Raw genomic sequence first — 18,480 nt, forward strand, 5'->3', positions numbered from 1 at the left:
GCAAGAGTGGCAATCTCATTCTTTTAATTATCACACTTCTTCTGTAAGAGCAGATTACTATCCATCTCTGATTCCTTCTGGATGAATTAGATCTCCAATCCCATTACTTATTTGCCAGTCGCTCTCACTAGATGGTTAATGCATTAAACAAATAGAAATTTCTTAGTTAATCCCAGACTCACACAGTAATCATGAGGAAGGATTTAAAATAAACCTTGAAGGAGGAAAGAAGAAGCAAGTGGATGAAAATATGTAAGGGCAGCAGGAAGAGAGGTAGCGAGGGAGGCTGGTACAGAAACAAAGGACAGAATCTAAGCCCCAAACTACCAGACACCCAAGTCATTTCACAAAGTAAGTGTTAGGCCCAGAATTCATAGTAATGCTATGCTTTAATGGGAGTTCACAGAAGTCATACTATTTGAAAGGAACCAAGCAATTATATGAATACCATATGGAGAAAATATTAATCTCCCCTTTCACTGAATGAAGAATTGACCAACACAGAGAAGCACTGAACAAAGGATGCAAGGATTGTTTAATCTACTGCAAATTCTGTGCTACAACAATGGACAAAACATTTGATTTCTCTGTACACCATTCTTCATCTATAAAATTCAACAAACACTATTTCCTACTGCTGGTATCAGGAGTCATGAAAGATGGTCTAAAAATGTCTTATGAAATTACAGGACATTAATGTAAAATATTGTTTTATTACCTTTTTTCCAGTGATGGTGTACCAGAATTGTTTTATTACTTTATCTCCACAAAAATCCCCCTGTATGTACTTGTAAATCATTAAAGGCACATTCATAGTGAATTTGAAAGATGCAAACTAAGACACAATACAGAGGCTTAATAAGATTTAGTCTAGGTCGTTTTTGAGCTAATAGCACTTACCATTTCTACCAATGATGCAGGTTGCCTGAAATGACCATCTATCTAGCCTACCTTGGTTACAGACAGAGATAAATACAATAGCCAAGGGGCTATTAGGTTAGGCAAGATAAATAATAAAAACCAACAAACCAACATTTAATAAAAAGTTCTCTCTCTCTCTCTCTCTCTCTCTCTCTCTCTCTCTCTCTCTCTCTCGATAGATGAAGACAGAGTAAGAGAAAGCAGAGCAATATGAGAAACAGGCTGATTTGATAATTCACTGGTAGTATCTGTGTCTTGGCTTATAGAAACTTGTATTTGGGAAAAAAAGTTTTGAAAACAAAATACATCTATGAGCCTGAACACTTATGATTCATATCTACATAAATGATTGCTGTCTATGATTCTGAATACAGTTCAAATTCCAAAACAACATGAGGCATTATAGACAGGTATGAAGTCAATCAAATGTAATCAAAAAAACCACCAAAGAATACTTATGATCACACTACAGTGCCTGTCCTAAAAAAGCTACAGATCATCAGAGAAAGTATAGCAGTTGTAAATTGTTGTAAGTTAATTTGTACAAGACAAACTAAGAAGAATTTGAGTATTCCATTTCTTTGGGGAACAGATCTGAGATGAAGGTATGTAACTACTCTATTTTGAAGTTTACATGGAGTGTTTATTAATATAAATGTAGTCCAAAACATCATCCATGTGGAGAGAAGGACAGGAACAAAGGCAGTGATCAGTATAATTAGAATGTAGTATAGAAGCACCAGAGTAGAAGGGTAGTAGGATGGAGGGATGACATGTGGAGATGATACAGCAGGAGGACTGTCCATGTCTAGGGAAGAGTGTTGAAAGCCAGTAACAAAGTAAGGAAATAAGTTACATTTTTATCCCAGTGAGTCCTGGACTCAGCAATATCGCTTATGCTAAGAAATATTCAAATGATAGAATATTGCTTCATGATTAGAAGATAATATCCCAGAATATCTTTTTCACTCTTTGTCATTTACTCACTACCACAATGTAAGAAGTTTATGGAGGGAGATAGCAAGAACTCCAACACAAGAGAAGGTTCCATCTAACAGTTTCTGACAGCCTTAGCTCTTGAAAGGAAAAGAGTCTTAATATTAGTCATCTGCATGAACTGGGAAACTGATCTTTACCAGCACAGTTAGAGGATGTCTGAAGCTGTATGAGATACCCACCCAGCTTGCTAACCAACAGTAAGATGAAATTGAAGTTTGGGTCACTAAATTGTAAATAAACCTACTAAAGCATTGATGATCAATATGAAGTGAGGTTATATCTGACTAGAGAGTCTTTTTTCAGTAGCCTATTCTTTAAACTTATATATTTATATACATGTATATAAGCATGTATTTCAGAAACCAATCATATGTTGTTCCACATGTGCATATTTATTTAGAACTTACCTTTGTGATAGCTTTTTCATGTGAACTTTTTTATGCCTAAAATGAATATTTATCTAAACATAAGATTCCAAGCTAACTTCCTTCACTCAGCTAGTTTGTTAAAGCAAGCTGGTAATGTAACTAAACTGACCCCTTAATCATGCTTTTAATGTAAATATGAAGAGAATATAAAGAGAGAGAACCAATGTAGACATAGAAGACTAAGTGTGGAGGTCCAAAAATGTATTCCACCTTGTCTAAAAGTCAGAGAATTTAACTTATTCAAAGTTGTTGACAACCATGGCTATGCACCCTGATGTAGGGTGTGGTTACTTGGTGGTTTGGATATTAAGATGGCCCATAGATGTAGATTCACTCCACCCTGTTCAAAGGTCAGAGAATTCAAGCATACTTCTGCTCCTTCCTTTGAAATACGAGGTTGGCCTAGGAAGTGGCTGTCTTCAGGATACTTGGTCTAGGGTGGGTTCGCTGCCTAAAGAACAGAATGCTTTTCTCAAGAAATAATGACTGGATACCTCAAGTATTGGGGCAAGTAACTGTTCTGGTTCTCCTTTGTATCAGGTTAAAGCAGTCTTTTGCCTCATTCTTGTTTTTGTATTGGGGTATGGAAACTTAAACATGGATAAACTCAGAACTCAGAATTCAGTGTGCAGGAGGCACTGAGTGGCCCTCCTAGTACTCTCCTATGTCTCTGTGTTTCTTTGTTATCTCTGTTCCTTCTACCTAACATTTCTAATTCACATGTCTCTATCCTTGAACATGCAAACCTACCACAGCTAGGATCACAGTTCCCAACAAACAATGCCACCCTTACTGAACAACAAAGCAAAGGTTAATGTCTTCTTTAGCAACCTACATATTATTTGGGAAACTCACTAGGTATACATCCAGGGACCACCATGGATGTTTCTTCTGAAGTAAACAAGAAAGAAGCCAACATTGAATTCCCAACTAATCTGTCATGGAGTAGAAATTAAGACTTGTAAGGAGAAGAGGCACATGACATCCCAACATGTTTCCAGGTACACTTAAAAAGCTTGTATATAGAATTTAAATGATGGCTCAGCTGTCAAGAGAGCTTACTCTTCTTTCAGAGGACAAGCATTTGATTCTTTAAACCTATTAGCAACTCAAAAAGGCCTGTCATCCCAGCTCTAGGGAACCAGATGCTACTAGCCTCCATAGACATTAGCACTCACGTACACATCCACACTTTTATGCATGGACATGCATAAGCATGTACATAATTAGATAATCACATGCATACACATGTACAAAATTAGATAATTACAGATAATACAAAAATGAATCTACAAATGAATCAAGGAGGGAAGGGAGGAAGGAACTAAGTTCTTGTGTGGACACCCTGCTCAGAACCACGGAAAGAGCCCCTGGACATTAACAGGAGGGGAGCTTGGCTAGCTGCTGAGCAAAATTTATAAATTGTGAACTGTTGCTCTAATCATGTTTCAATAAAGGGATCCAAAGAGAAAGGTCCTTGGTATAGTATATTGACAGGGAAGAAAAGGAATGGAGGGTTTTCAGAAATTCTGTGCAAATTGAAGCTTCAAATGAAACAAAAATTGACCATACAAAGAGGAGGGGATTTCAGAAAGCATGTTACTTTTGCAAATATGGAAGATAATGATAAGGGATAGGGTATATAAAAAAAGAAGTGAGTGTGTATGCATATAAATATCAAGGAGGAAAGTCAGACATCAACAATATTATCTCATGACTTCTGTGGGATGGCTATTTTAACGTACTGTCCCTGGATCTCTCATGAGGCTGTAGTCATTCCAACACAGGGCTGGGAAACAGTTGGAAACATTTGGTACCCAGCTAATACATGCAGTTACTGTCAGAACTCATCTATCTATCTATCTATCTATCTATCTATCTATCTATCTATCTATCTATCTATCTATCCATCATCTATCTATCTATCTATCTATCTATCTATCTATCTATCTATCTATCTATCTATCATCTATGTGTATGTGTTGTGGGAGTTTCCATGTGTTATACTGTTAAACTGTCAGTCATTGTTGTAAGTTTCAGTCTATAACATGCATTCTGTATGTGTGTTGGCTGTGTAAACATGAGCCTTTGTGAGAACACACTTGTGAATGTGGATGTTTGTGTGTAGGCTAGGGGGCATGGCCAGGTTTTTTTTTTTAGTTACTCTTCAACTTACTTTTTTAGTCAGTGCTTCTCATTTAACCTATAGCTTACTGATATAGCTAGACTGGTTGGCTTGAAAGCTCTGGGGATCCAACTTTTACTGTCTTGTCACTCTGTCCTGGAGCAACAGATTCAAATTACCACATATTCTTTTTTAATTGCATACTGAAGATTTCAATCTAGGGTCATCATAATTTTATGGAAATGTTAAGCCCTCACCAATGTTTTCCATCACACCAACATGGTTACTTTCAAAAAGTACATTTATCATTATTATTATTATTATTATTATTATTATTATTATTATCATTATTATGTGTGTGTGCATGAACATCTGAGGTAGTGAATCCTTTCCTTATACTATGTATGTCTTAGGAGATGAACTCAGGACATCAAGTTTAACGCCAAGTACCTTTAGGTGGGATACCAAATATTATTTCATAGGCAATGACACAGACTAAACGTATTTAGAGAATGGTTTATGCAGCTCTATAGCAATTTTATGGATGCCTGGCTTAGTACTCTAACAAGAACTAGATTCTAGAGTTGTATATCCTTTGCCAAAATGAACTCCAGTAAGTAAATTCCACACCACCCAGATTTTATACATACAGTTGAAAAGTAAGTTATGTATCCATGATTTTAGTGCCTATTATTATTCCAGCTCTTAAGTGTAATAAGCAAACAATACTTTTTTTTTAAACAAAGATTCACTTTAAGGGGGCTGGAGAGATGGCTCAGAGGTTAGGAGCATTGCCTGCTCTTCCAAAGGTCCTGAGTTCAATTCCCAGCAAGCACATGGTGGCTCACAACCATCTGTAATGAGGTCTGGTGCCCTCTTCTGGCCTGCAGGCATACACACAGACAGAATATTGTANCACTTTAAGACAACCTATATGCCGGTTGGTGGTGGCGCATGCCTTTAATGCCAGCACTCGGGAGGCAGAGGCAGGCGGATCTTTGTGAGTTCAGGACAGCCTGGTCTACAATTGTTCTACAGGCTCCAAAGCTACAGCAAAACCCTGACTCGAAAAACAAAAAAGTAACCCAAACAAACAAACAAAAAGATAATATATATTCTTGTGAGAACAGATACATCTCAAGAAAAATAAAATAAAATCATGTAGCAGAGTCTGTTGTTTAGGCAAATAAGGCAAAGAAGAGAATGATTTGTGTGGGAGGTTGGGAGCTCTATACTGTGGCTGGAATAAGCCTTTTTCATTTGAAAAGCTACTTGAAGGAAATGAGAAACCATGGAGCCATCTAGTGGTGGAAGAATGATCTTCAATGAAAGATGAGTGGGTGCAAAGATCCTGAGGTAGGAGCAGGATTGCCTAGTGTGAGAACATCAAGGATGGAGGCAGAGATGAAGAGAAGGAATAAGATGAAAGGCTGATTACAGAAAAGCAAACAGCATCCATATGTGGGGTTGGAAGGGATAGATATTGACTTAGCAAAAAGTTAAAATGGACTCCACCACAGAGCTATACTTTCATTCCTCATTATAAATTCTAAGTCATAGAAAATGCTAAGAGACTGTTTTGAGCCAATTCAATCTGATTGTGTTTGAAGGAAAGAAGTTAGGGAAGTGTTTTCTGAAAAGGCTCAGATTTAAATTCATTAAGCATCACAGAAAACCACTCAAATTTATTTTTGTGATTTGAAGCAGCTACAGGTAATATGTAAACAAGTAAATGTGGCTATATTCTAATAAAATAATATTTACAAACTTTAAGTGGTAGACTAGATCATGCCTGTGGAGAGTGTAAATTCTTCTTTTGAAAGCTTCATTTTGATCCCATTCATAGAAAATAGGAAATTCAATTTGCCCAATTCATGGATTGGAAAATGGAATGTCAAAAAGCTTAAATTAAACCCAAGAAGAGAGAAAGCAAGAAACTAGAATGACTTAATCAGAGCCTGAGGCTCGTGACTCCAGGTGCAGTGACTTCCTATGTACCGTGCCACCTGAGAACAAATAAGATAAATAATATGAAGCAAGGAAGAAATGTGGCCTATGTGCTCAGCTGACCCTGGAACAATTTCATGTAAGTGCTCAGTGAATTGAGAACAACATAAAATAGATCTTTCCTTCTGAGCCCACAGAGCAAGCAAATCCCCTTGGAGGAGAAAGAAGAACCTACCATGACACAGGATCGGCAGAATATGCTTATGCCCAATTAAGCATCCCAGCAGGGTGGTGAAACCAATTAGACTGAGATTTAAAAAAAGGATTCTGGATGGAAGGCATGAAGAGACTACTGCAAGACCCACCCCACTAGGAGAACGGAAGGCCAGAGAGTGAATGATGACAAGAACAGTACATGGAGGGAGAAGGGAATCTCAGGTGCAGGACTTAAGAGGCTGAGAGGAAACTGTAAGATCAAAGCTTTCATTTTAGACTAAGCATTTTCTTTATAGGCAAACCCTTCATGCTCTTTAATAACTCTCTGCTTTTGTATTCTCTCTCCCTCTCTCTCTCTCTCTCTCTCTCCCTCTCTCTCTCTCTCTCTCTCTTTCTTTCTTTCTCCCTCTATCTCTCAAAATGATACTTTGAATGTATGTTGCACTGAAGTGGGAGAGATGGTTATAATATAGACAGGAATCAGGTTTTGTACAGAGATGTTTTCCTCTCACACAGCCATGCTTTTATCTCGTACACAAAACTTACTGAGTTAGAATACCTACAGCCCTGACTACTTCAGTTGAGCGAATGAAGGTAGAAATTCTGGGTTTTGCAACCTGACTGTGGCACCTACTGTTTACATTCTATAAAATGTAAATGGTACCTAAGTAGGATGTATTTCAACTGGTTCTAAATCATAAAGCACAGTGCCAATGCAGTCAGCCCTCAATAAAAGATTAATGTAAAGTCACTTCAATATTACCATTGGTATGATTATATAAGAGGCTCCAATAGGAAGCTGAGTAGTTATGGGTGGATGGTGGGAGGGAAGAGAGAACAAATTATAATTTTCGTCATAAAGTTACCCATAGACAGAATCTGGGAGAAAGGTAGGATTTCATAATTGTGAAATATATTAAAAACGGGAAGTCTGACTATAAGAATTACTTTCTTCAGGTCTCTTTCCTAATGTATACAATGAAGATTAAAACCACATGGCCCCAAAAAGTGCCCCATTAAAAGTCAATAAGGGAGCTGGAGAGATGGCTCAGAGGTTAAAAGCACTTCTGTTGCTAATGGAGAGGAGTCAGGCTCAATTTCCAGGACTCACATGGGGGTTTATAAGAATTTAGAACTCTAGTTCCAGGGGATCTGATGCCCCTCCATGGCCTCCTGATGTGGTGTATAGATGACATACATGCAGACTAAACAAACACACAAAATAAAAATAAATAAATCTTTTCAAAATTTTATACAATTCACTGAAGTAACACGGGAAGTTATCATGTAAATTGAAACAGACTACAAAAGGAGAGTTGACATCTGCAGATATTATGTATTATTAATTTAATAAGAAATAATGTCATGTTCCCTTTGATTCTTTGTCCGGAAAATGAAGTGGAAAAGAGGTTCTGACTCTATTGGAATCACAAGTCATTGAAACCACTGTAATCTCCAAAATAGGGAAAGGGTTAATCTGCTTTCGATATAGAGGGTTTCAGATTTGCTTGTTGCATCTAATAATGTAGTAGACATAGTTCAGAGTTATTTTTCAAAAGCATACATACTTTCTCATTTTTAAAATGCATAAAAGGGGATAAGAACTTTAATAAGTGGGCAAAAGTACTTGCTGGGCAAGTATGATGAACAGAGCTTAATCTTTAGGTAAATGTACACACACACACATGCACACACCCACACCCACACACCCTTTCCATATCACACAACACTATACCTCACATAAAACTCCAAGACTGTGGAAGGGAGAGGCAGAATAATTGCTGAGACATTATGGCTAGCTTGTCCAGTTGAAGTAGTTCAGTGATAAACCTTGTCTCAAGAGAAGAAAGCAGAAAGTGATATAGCAGAATGCCTGATAAACTCCTTTGACCTCCAAGCAGGGGTGAGTGAACAAGCATGCACATTATACCCCCCACACACACGTGTGGGTATACACAACACATGTACACACACACAAGTAATAATAATAACATAGAAATGTAGGGGAAATAGGAAAAATAATAGAAAAGAAAGTCTGGATTAGAATACCACATCAGAGTGATTCTATGAAATCCTCAACACTTGAGGAGTGTGAACTACCGATATCTTTGAGCACTCCTATGTTCAAAAGACAAAAGCAAATCGCAGCCAAGAGGAATGAAACCAAGAAGATAGCAACATGGCTATTGCTTAATGTGTCCGAGAAATGTAGATTCTCTGGATTCGCAGTAAGTCACAAGCACCTGCTATGATTTCCCAGGGAGACAAAGACAGTAGATTCTGAGTGGTGTCCTCAAAATAAACCCTCTGGAGAGTCTGACTGACTCTAGGCTGCCTGAAATCTATGTGAAAGCAACACTCAGTAAAGTGACTGCATGAGGGTCAAACCCATTAGAATGTAGGTATGCACTTCTCTGTGGTTTTGAATTCATCCAAGGAAACATCTTAGAATATTTTATAGACACTTTATGTCCAATAAATGTTTGTTGAAACCATGATTGATTGCAGTTGCAGGATGTTTGCATTTATTTTTTTCTTGGAACGCTTATCCTTTTGGTTGCATTAACTAATCACTTGGAAATGGAATAAAAAGAAGCCTCAGACTTTTGGTGTGATGGAGAAATCTAAGACTACTTCAGATAATGTTAGCAGCAAATTCTCCCCAGAGATGAGCAAAGGGATTCACAGAGAAGGGGGGTAAGGAAACAAAATCATCGCACTGAGAAGAGAAGCAACGACATTTCTCTTGCCTGCTGTTCCCATTCTCTCCCACAGATCCCCAGCCAGCTCAAGGAAAGGTGAACCCAAGGGCACATGTGAAGTAGAAATGATGCATTTTAACGAGCAAGGGTGTCAGTGCCAAATCCCCTGCCTGCATTCATGCCCCAGAATGTAAGAGGGAGGGCAGTTGAGGAGCCATGGCATCCAACTGAATCTTTCAGAGCATTCTGGCTCAGAAAGGGCAAAAGGAGAAAAGCAAGCAGCAAAGAAAACAAGCGAATGGGAAAAAAGACCTGTCTCAGAAATTGTGATTATGGATCTGCTGTTTTCATTACAGGTAAGGACATTGACTTAAGTTTAAAAATATAATGTTTGCCTAGAATTTACATGTATCTTTTCCAAAGTATATTCATTTAAGTAATTTGATATTTTTAAAATTTAATGTGCACGTTCACATGTTCTACAACATACATGTGGAGGCCATAGGACAGCTTGCAGCAGTTGATTTGTTCCTACTATCTGGATTCTGAGTATAGAACTCGGATCTTTAGGCTTGGTAACAAGCATCTTATTCTTCTGAGCCATCTCACTAGCACAAATTATGATAATTTGATTTTTGTACTACTCACAGTACAGGCCCGTAAGGAAACAAAAGTTGGAGAAGTGAGAATGTCCAATCCAGGGAACACATCAATGAATGGAACTTATCTTCTGATTGAAGAACAAAAAAGTTAAGAAGCAAAAGAACAGAATCAGGAAGAGCACACACAAAATGACACAACTTTCTTATGAATGGATCATTCCCAGAAACTGTTAGTAAACACAGGATATGTGGAGGTGATGGGAATTAATATTGGGGAAGGCAGCTTAAAGCTGACTTGCTTTGTCTCACACTGAGCAACTGGCATTTGCTGTGAAGCCCCAGTGTACTTGCCCAACCCCTTACTGCTTTTCCCTGGAGAATCCAAACATGAGGGTGGGAGAGAATTTAAAGTAACCATCCAAGAAATTAACATCATTTCACTATGGAGAAAATCTCCACTCAAAAAGAGAAGGGGTTGTCTCAAATTCACAGCATCTTCCGTGGCACAAGGGCTGAGATGCGGACAGAACAGAGGTTCCTGATTTCAAATCCTGCACGCTCCACCCTTAAAAAACAGTACTTCATTCCATTACGGAGATTTGTGGGTTCTGTAGAGGACCCAGTCCTGACAACTCTTCATAACCATTTATGTCCTGTTCTCAAGAATCTGTAAAATAGAAAAGATAGTTGATCCCATCATAGCCAAAATTACTGAGTCTCAGTGAACTGACGCTCTGCTTCGCAAGTTTGTGCTAGAATATGGGAATTGATGCTCTGACTGTCCTGGTCTCTTCTCCACTGAACTCAAGTATCAAGGAAGGAGAGAATTGACTTTCCCAATCGTGTCACCACAAGGACACTGTGTTGTGGGGCAAAAACAAGCAGGCAGAGCGAGACAGATGGTTCTGCTGGCAAAGGGCTTTCATGATGACCTAAGCTCTATTCCCAAACACCCATGTGAAAAATCACATGAAATAGCATAAACATCTATTCCCAGTCCTAAGGAAGATGAGAAACTGTCCACCTTGACGTTCAAAGAGACCGTGACTCAACCATAGAAAATGGAAAGTGGTTGAAGAAGACACCCAGAAATGATGATTAACTTTTATTCTAACATTAATATGTATGCATAAACACCAACACTTATGTGCCTACATTTACACAAACCAATGCATATAACATACCACACACACACACCGAGAGAGAGAGAGAGAGAGAGACAGAGACAGAGACAGAGAGAGAATGAGAGAGAGACAGACAGAGAGAGACAGAGAGAGACAGAGAACATCCACTTCCTGCCTTATGTGTCTGAACAGAGGTCTTCTCCCAAAGGTGCTATGACAATGTGGAATTAGCACAGATTTTACAGCTAGACAAATCTGCCTGAAGCTACAGCATGAAACTGTTCATTAGCTAAGAAACTGTGTGCACCTTTCTCCTCACCATCTCCAAGCTTTTTCATCAGTGCAGTAGAAATAACAGGACTTACCTTGCAGGGTTGCTGGAAGTTTTAAATATAATGAATCCAATTAATCTGGCAGTAGTAGTTACTCAATAAATGTTAGCTTTTTATCCTTTGGCAAAGCATTCTAAAAGAGGAGTTTGTCGCATAACACATAACTTTTAATGGATATTTTAAATGATCTTAGTATGCTCATAGGCTCCAGGGATTACAAAAACTGCATATAAATAAAATATTTAAAATTCTGTTTACTCATTTGTCTCTCCACTGATTTCCAAAGCATCTATTGTGAAAGCATGACTCATAACTAAATATAGATAATAAAAGTTTGGAGCAGCAATTATTTTCCAATTATCACAGATCCCATTAAACATTGCAATTATATGAGCTTTCTTTTTCAGATCTCAAAATTTGAGAGCTCTGAGGGACCACAGAGAATGTCTCCATCATTCCATCAATCTTAAGATGGAAATATGAAGACTTTGAGGAAGGAAATTTTCCCAGTGACACTCAACTGTTAGCAGAAAAGCTGGTCTAAAAAAATAACAGGTCTTGTTTGTTCAGGTCTCTTTTCATTTTCCTCACCAACATCTATCTTCTCGGAAGAAAAGCAAACTTTTCCACAGCATGTACTATTACACTTAATTATCATCTTCTTTCTTAGTAAAATGTTTGAAGGTCAGAAAGTATTTCTGACAGATAGTAGATGCCTCCAAATACAGATCCTCACCTATGTCTCTCTTAGGTTTTCTTAAATTGAAACCATCTATTTAAACTAGTCAAGAAAGACATGTTTTCTTCAGCACATTCTATAGATAGCCTGTATGTTTCTGGCCCTTTACTGGGATTTTTTTTTTCCCAAAGGAATCCCTTGTTTCTAAAAATTTTGAAAACTTTGTGACTACAGCAAATTAGAAAACAAAGCTATTTCATTATATATTGCCGTACCGAAGCAATTTTGTGATTTTTCCATTGTTTTGGTTGCAGTCGAATTGTTATTTTTGAGACAAATTTCACTATGTAGCCCAAGCTGGTGTTAAACATAGGATCTATCTACCTTTGCCATTAAAGAGATAAAATTATATTGACACAATTTTAAACCCAAACAGGTCATTCAAATACACACCAAGGTGTATAAAACACCAGTGACAAACAAATCCAGGTAACAACCATAGGCGAAACCTGCCTCTGCAATGGACTTCATAATGTGATGATCAAGTAGAGAGATTGACAATGGATAAAAGATGAGGCTAGAGCATTACCACAGGAGCATCTAAAGCATTCTTATGGGTATCTGATTGCCTGAACACAAACCACACTGAGAATGATGGCACTATTAATTTTCCTAACCAGCCAGATCAGAGTAGCTATACTTCACAAGAATATGGCTCCCAGGTCTGGAATATGAATGGCCATAAATAACTGACAGAACAGCAAAGCCCTGATCACGAAAGCACACTCTGTCTGTCAGACCTGAGGGGAGTAGAATAGTATGCTTGGTGGGACCCAGGAAAGTCCCTGTCTTGAAAGCTGCTCAAGAATTTACAAGGATGATTGATACATACATTTATAGGCATAATTCATAATCATAAAGATGGTTAGAAAGTGTCAGTGACTCTGTCCTTATTGAGGATATACTGTGAATTGCAGTAAGGGCACGGGATGTATATTGGACATTAGGATCTGTCTTGTGAATCCTCAGGAAGGATGAAAACATGCCAGTGTGAAATTCATAGTTGCTATGACCACTGACATATGTGTTAGTTTCAGATATAACAAGATGATAGGCAACTGTTCAGAAGGGATTGCCTCTTTATCTTTTTCAGCTCCAGCAATGGGATGATGTTCTAAAAGATGTTGGGGAAAACCTTCATAAAAATTATGATGAGTCTGAATTTTACTCCATTCTTTCTTCTGAAGCATAAATAAATGTTGCCCTCCATCAACTTATTCTTCAGGTTTTTTTTTCTTTCTTCACATGTCCTTCTGAACTACTAGTAACAAATTGCTTGTGCTAAGCATAAAAGCGTTGTGATGGCTATAGCCTATAAACGCCACTGTCTACAAGATCACAAGTTATGTTTTCCACAACATAAGTCAGTTTTCTTCTTCTGTCTCTCTGCCTTTCTTTGTTTCTGTCTCTCACAAAGATATACAAATAAACACATCTCCCTCTCCTCCCCTTTGCTTTTCTCTTCACAAGAATATGGCTCCCAAGTCTGGAATACAAATGACCTTAAAAAACTCTCTCCCTTTGTGTGTGTGTTTCTGTCTCTTCTGTGTCTTTCAGACTTTCTCTCTGTTGCTCTGTCTCTACCCTCTCTCTCTCTCTCTCTCTCTCTCTCTCTCTCTCTCTCTCTCTCACACACACACACACACACACACTTTATTTTCTATACTTACATACTGTTTTTACATATTCATGCTCAACAGTATATATTATGCAACTGATAGAGGTGATATGGGCCAAGCACTTTGTGTTATTAGTCTTAAGAGTCATGGGAGCTATTTATGATCATGCTACTCACTATGCAGAAGAAATTCTGTATTCAGATGCCAAACAAACTCGGACTTACTGTATGCATAACAGATCTGATTTAGGATGACTTTCAACTCAGGATTTTTTCTACCAAGAAAATTGCCTGTTATGAATCTGAAGTCCAAGGTTTCGTGTAGATAATTCCTAACCTATTATATATTTGTTACTTAGTTATTTTGGCAAAGTTGTCAATACTTTTGACCTCCTTAAAAGCTGCAATATGACATGAGTAATCTATGACAACTCTGGACTGTGAGCAAAAATCGTGCAAATTGACCACTTACTCTGATGTGGAGTGCAGTGTGTGTATCAACTTAAATATGGTACAATACTTTGATGGATTTTAATTTCCCATTTGTAAAATGGAGAGGTAAACTTGATTGATGGCCTTAAAACTTTTGCCTTAGAAATCTATCCTTCCATATAATTGAATAAGAGACAGCTGTTAAATATGGTTTCTATTTTGATGCTGGGGCTGTGAGAATAAATATAGATAAACAACTTGAATTTTGCTGGGGAAAACCAATCAAATAGGACAATGAAATAGAAGAATACTTTCTTGTGAATGGATATAGCTGCAGGACCCTTTCTCTCCCTTCAACAAGCTCCCAGGTGACTTTCTACAAAGGAAAAGCAGATATAACCTCTATAGTTTCCTCTGCTGTAGACAAATATCACACCTCATTCTCACATTCAGTTCCACTATTGTAGCTGGAGGTCACTCCTGCAGGACGCTTCTCCCAGCTCCTGATCTCCCAGAGCCACAAAAACATACCATATCATTTACAACAATAAAGTCATGACACTACAGAGTAAATTCAAGAATCAAGAATCACAGACTGTATCTATTTTGGATTTTTTTCTCCACTCCTAATACTGCCTGAGGTCTATAAAACACGGAATAAACAATCCTTAAATAAACTAAGGCAGTGCCAACAGGCTCAGAAATGGATCTTCTCTCCTTCACAGCATGCAGTGGCCCATGTTCCCAGGAACTCCCCACATTCAAATAGCTTCACTGCCAACACTGTACCCCTGGTGCCTGGCATGTTACTCAGGACTCTGCTTCCAAATTGCTCAAATCTTCAGTGACTTCCTGTTTCTATTTTTTTACATCACCCTGTTTCACATGTAGGCAGGGGTGGCAATTAAATATTCAGAAGTGAGGAACGTTGGAATTAATCCTTAACACTTTAGTGCTTTCATTTTTTCCTTTTCCAATCAGTGGCATGTCTAATATACCCTGAGACACGCAGGAAATGTGCCTTGTGAAATTAAATAAAGCAAGTTCTTGGCCAAGACACACAGAAGCACAAATGCTACCCACCTGGTCCCTTGCTTCCACCATGACAGCGGTAAATAAAATTGACAAAATCATCTTCTCAATAGATGGGTTGTTCATGGCACTTCTACAACTACAGGTCATCAGTCATTAATCCCACTGACTATAAAATAACCAGGAAATTGTCTTCATTCACATTGAAGATCATGTTAACAGCTGTGTGGGATAGTATAACATTTAGAAAAATGGCCCAAATGGTGAGATTTGGTGATGAAGAATAACAAATACAGGCAAGGGACACATAGTCCTGGATGAGAACATAAACTAATTGTATTTCAGTTTTTTTTAATTTTTTTAATTGTTTTAACTTCATTGTAGGTTCCCCTATTTCTTTGGGGGAAACAAGTGCATAAAAAAAAGTACAATAGTGAAAGTGTAAGACTCTAAGTGAAGCTCCATGCCTTCAAAATGGTCAGTCTAAACATATAGAAGTTTACTAAGCTATATTGCTTGAAACTGGGCAAATGCTGCTGGAATGACTCTGTGTGATATTTCTATCTGTTAGTTCATTGCGATTAAGTAGTTTAAAAAAGGAAAAAGAGTATCGTTCACTTCCAACTTTTCTTTATATCTGAATAAAGTTTTAGCTTCTAGTCATTCTGTAAAATGCACCCCAAAACTCTAAGGAGGATGTTTACTTCTTCAGCTTTCTTTGAACTCCTAGATTTACTCTTCTCTGGAGTTACATGGTTTTGGTTCTTTCTGTATTATTATTATTATTATTATTATTAAGCTCAATCAAGTGTGCAAATACATTCTAATAAATCAATTCAACTCCATTTCTTACATGGAAGAAAAACTATACCCTACATTATGACTTTCAAACTTACTAATAGTGTCTATATCCCCAAATCTCTGTCCTTTGTATTTGAGCTCTCAAGTCAAGAATCACATATTACTCCTCCCTTTCCAGTTCTACATCAGGAAGTCTTGTAGAATGCAAATAGCAAAGTCATTTCCAATTTTCATACTTATCATCTTGCTCTAGACTATTCTAACTTTCTTTAAGACCACAACACAGCAATGCAGTTATTGGCATTAGCACCTTCAATGTCTTTCTTAATTTCCAATAACATCTGTATCTTGAAAGTTATGCAAAAAATGCTTTGGGTGTCTCTCTCTATTTCTCTGTCTCTCTGCCTCTGCCTCTGTCTCTCTTTCTCTCTCTGCTTCAAGATATGTTTGGAAATGGAAAAGAAGTGGCATTCAAGGTTTTCTTAACACCATCTTGAGGTCTAAGAAATACCATGTTTCACCTTTAGTTGATTCTATTACTTACAGTCTATTCATTTGCTAAACTGATAGGTTTAGAGCATCTTCCTTATTTTAGGAAGTATTGCAAATGCAAGAGATGGAATGATCAGTGAGGTCAGACAAATTGATGCCCTTGATGAGCTTATATTCCAACAAGTAAGTCAGACAATGAATCCAACATGCTCATGTAAGGAAGCCATAAGTGTGTACATTTCATGGGAAAGACAAAGCAAGTCAAAGGAAAATCCAGTGTTATAGAGAGATGGCTCTTATAGGTTGGGGGCATGAAAGATTCCTATAACAGCTGCAGCTGTTCTTTTCCAAACAGTGACAAAACAAGAGCAAAAGTGCCCAGTGTCATGAGTGAACTGAGAATTAATAATGATAACATGACCAGTATGGAGAGATTAGAAAGGATAGCATAGCAGCATCTCCAAGAAGTGGGAACATTGGGTCCATACCTAGGAGGCTGGGTTTTATATTGCGAGTCTTGGTCACTTTCTCATTATTGTGACAACAATTTTGCCTGATGGGTAAAAGAGCTTATTTAAGTTTATAGTTCCTGAAGGATATAGTTTACCCTGGCAAGGGAGACATGACAACAATTAGGAAAGACATAATGCAGCCTAAGGAACCTGGTTGGTCACATTGTATCCCCACAAAGGAAAAGGAGCATGAACCAGAAGTGGGGTCTCAATGCCTGTTCCATTCCCCTGGAAGGTCCTACCTCCTAAAGGCACTGCATCTTTGGGATCTACCACCATCAGCATGGGATCCAAATGTTCAGACATGGGAACCTGTTGAGGGCCTTTCCACATGCAAACCACAGCAGTGAAATGAAAGCCACTTTAGACGGCTGAGAAAATCAACAAGAACTGGGTAAGTGTGCAGAGAGATCACAATGATTGCTGTACACAGAAGACTTGAAGGCAAGAGAGAGAATTGCAAGCTGGAATGCCTATAAACACACTGCTGTGCTGTGGTCTGAAAGAAGGCGAGAATAGTCTAGAGCAAGATGGTAAGTGTTCACGTGGGAAATATCTTTGCTATGTGTAATCCATAAGATTTCCTGATGTAGAACAGGAAAAAGAGGGTAATGGATGATTCTTGACTAGAGAGCTCAAATACATAAGACAACAGTAAAGTCTTTAAATGAAAATGGAAAGACTGAAGGAGGTACATATTTGAACAAATGTCTCAGGAATGCAGAACTTGACAACTCTGTGAAGATTATTGCATTGCTGGTCTGTAGGTCTAAAATTTGGGATATTTGTTTAGGCTGCAAAAATATGAAAAAGCAGGATACCCCAATTCTACAACCATGAGAACAACTGATACCAAAACAGAAACAAAATGCAGGCACAGACAGTGGACCAAGGATCAAAATCCCAGTTCTTGCAAATCTAGAGAAAGAAAAGAATCTCAAAGATAGTGAGAAGGCTATCTCAGTGGATCACCATCCATGAGGGAGAAGATAAGAGTAACACGGAACTGCAACGACAGATTCGTATGAACTAGGCTATATTTACACCCTAACAACATTCTCTGCCACATTTCCTATAGCTAGTCTTCAACACAGTTGCCTTTTTCCATCTGAAAATCATCAGGGATTCATAGAGATTGAGTGTATTTGTAACCTGTTTTATATCCAGTTGCAGATAACTACATAGCTCTTATTAATCCATACATGTCAACATTCATCCAGCCAAAATTAATTAAGCTCTAGACACTATGCTAAGCACTTGCAGATATTTCTCATGAAATATATTTCTAAAATAGTATTTTAGACAAGTAATTTAGAAAGTGATAAATATTATAGAAGAATCAGAAATTAACAGGACAGTATAGATGCATGTGGTATTAGAAATGCTCTGTAAATCTGGAAAGTCAAGGATGGTGTCATTGAGAAGGTGATCAATCTGATCAATCACTTGGAGAATATC

General features: G+C 37.9%; 1 protein-coding gene across 1 annotated transcript in view; it reads right to left on the reverse strand.

The window, feature by feature from the left end:
• Positions 1–18,480, reverse strand: part of Brinp1 (BMP/retinoic acid inducible neural specific 1) — a 186,381-nt gene that overhangs the window by 76,872 nt on the left and 91,029 nt on the right. The gene's annotated exons all lie outside the window — the stretch shown is intronic.

This window comes from Alexandromys fortis, unplaced genomic scaffold, assembly GCF_014885135.2.
Source record: "Alexandromys fortis isolate MF-2015 unplaced genomic scaffold, M_Fortis_MF-2015_v1.1 scaffold_316, whole genome shotgun sequence".
Classification (NCBI taxonomy): domain Eukaryota; kingdom Metazoa; phylum Chordata; class Mammalia; order Rodentia; family Cricetidae; genus Alexandromys; species Alexandromys fortis.